Here is a 2483-nt window from a genome sequence, read left to right on the forward strand (position 1 = left end):
CCTATTATTTCTATAATGTACAATAGCATTGTGCAACCCCGTTTTGGAACATTCCAACTCATTCGCTATGTTACGAATTGTTTTCTTTTCGCGAACCTACTTACAAAGTATAAGTTTGCGTAATTCCGGAGAGCAGCTCATATTGCGACCCATTTCCAAAATATTATTGTACACTTTTATACTTAATGTACCACGATTTTATCATATTTTTGTACTTTCAGCGCTTTTTGCAATGTTTTCTCCGAAATATTCCTTTGCCGCTTGTTCGGCAAATAGCTATTGTCGCATTTTCCCTACCTACACACAAAAAATTATCACCAAAATTTTTTCAATTAAACAGTTAATTGAATTTGGAAACGGATTCAATTAATATGTTAATTGATTCAATTAATTATTTAATCAAATCCGAATAAAAACCAATTAAAAAAATGATTGATAATTGTTACGTTTCCAATTGATTCAATCAATTTGATTCAATCAATTGATTCAATTGATTCAATCAATTTGTTAATCAATTCGGAAATAATTTTCAATTACAAACATGATTGAAATTTTTTCCGTTTCCAATTACACATGTGATTGATCCAATCACCTTTGTGATTGAAACTGAATAATTTTGAGCAATGGAAAGAGCGAAAAGATAACAAGAGAATGGGTATTTATTCAACAATGTATGATGGAGAGATCAGTCTGTGGAAGTAACTCGTAACGAACGGTTGGGTTTTTGTTTTTCGCGTAAATTGAAAAACATGATTGGCGACATTCTGTCTGCTGCATTCAAAATGTGTGCATAAATATTTTGAACGCAACAACAAACCATAGCAAAGGGTTGAAATAAATAAAGTGTGCAACAACAAACGGACACGTGGTAAAGGTTTGAAAAAGATATATGACAGAACGCATTTGAAATTACCTGTGTTTGTGTTTTGTGGTATTGTAAAAATGGAAAACAATCTACGTTTATTGAAGGTAAGAAATTGTGAGATGTGAATACCGTTTTCCATTGAAGCCTGTTTACATTAAACGGACTAAAATAATATATTTTTTATTCATGTCTTTTAGTAACCAATTTTATTTCGTGAAATTGACCAATCAATCCCATCAACTCCATCATTTTATCAAATATGTAAGAATATGTTTGCAACAAAAAAGTGGGTACCGTATTGATCTTTTAAAATTATAATTTTTTTCACTCCTAGTTTTCTTAAAACCAAGAGCGGTATGGGTTTGTTGGAAGATTCACCTTGAAGTTGCGAAGTGGCATTTTCATTAAATTGTATTTTTGTTTTACCTGCCTTTTTCAGTTTGAACCCAAGTAGAGAGCAGTATATCTGATATATAAACTAATGAGCTGAATTATGTAATGGTAAAAAAATTCTTTCTTTTGGATTTAAAAATATGAAAAATATCCCAAAATAATAAAAATATGTATTTCCCATTTATATATTTTTTCTATTTTTAGAATTTGCAAAGTATCATCAATATAATACCAAATATTACATTGCTTTCCCATTATTTTTGTCTATGATTGGTTCAAATTTTAATAGACGATTTCAATGTGCGGAAATTTTGGAAAGGAATTGTTACTAAAATTAAATTACCGAGCTCCTTAATACACCTTTTTATGCTAAAAGACTACAACTGCAAAAGAAGATTATAAATCTGCAACCTGGAACTAAGAATTGAACTTGATATTCTATGCAGGTAATGTTTAACAAAATTAACTTTTAATTTAACAAAATTAAATTCGAATTATTCTGTCTACTTTCAGAAAAACTAATTTAGCTTACAGGCTGCTGATTTATTGGAAATCTAGGCGCATCTACATATTAGAAGGACCATGCTAACATGGTTATTATTATAAGGAAGATAATGATTTATATAATTTATGTAATTGTATTTGTAAGTTATATTAGAACAAACCACAAATGACAAGAACCAAATTTATTTGTTTATTGCATAATTCAAAAAATAATAAAATATTAAATATGTTTTATAAGAAACACATATTTTCTTTTATTTCAAATAAAGTTAAATACGATTTTGGGGTCGCAATATATAAATTTTTTGATTGAAATGTATAGCCAATTTCAATTAATTATTTAATTGAATGAATCCAATAGTTGTTTGATTTTTGTCGCGAAATTAATTAAAACTTTAATTGATTCAATTAAAACTGTGATTGAATTTTATGTTAAAAATCAATCACGCTTTTAATTGATTCAATCACACAATTAATTGATTCCGTGACAAAAGTCAATTAAATTTTTAATTGAAAATCGTGTTGGTTTTCAATCAAAATGGGTGATTGATACTATCATTTTCGTGATTGAAGACATTTCAATTAAAAAAATGATTGAATCCGCGATTTTCGTGATTGAAATCAAAAAATTTTTTTTTGTGTGTATATAAGGACTCCCAATGTTCAGGAGGTTATTATGGTATAGAATAATGAGTTCAAAAAGTACTAAAGACCCGTTTTC

At 28.2% G+C, this 2483-nt stretch overlaps 1 long non-coding RNA gene across 1 annotated transcript; it reads left to right on the forward strand.

Moving 5' to 3' along the window:
- The first annotated feature begins 1076 nt into the window (after positions 1-1076).
- On the forward strand, positions 1077-1929 carry LOC142223822 (uncharacterized). Its single transcript, XR_012718916.1, has 3 exons — positions 1077-1366; positions 1463-1704; positions 1772-1929. It is a non-coding gene; the product is annotated as an uncharacterized LOC142223822 (long non-coding RNA).
- Positions 1930-2483: the final 554 nt, after the last annotated feature.

This window comes from Haematobia irritans, chromosome 2 (genome assembly GCF_050003625.1).
Source record: "Haematobia irritans isolate KBUSLIRL chromosome 2, ASM5000362v1, whole genome shotgun sequence".
NCBI lineage: Eukaryota > Metazoa > Arthropoda > Insecta > Diptera > Muscidae > Haematobia > Haematobia irritans.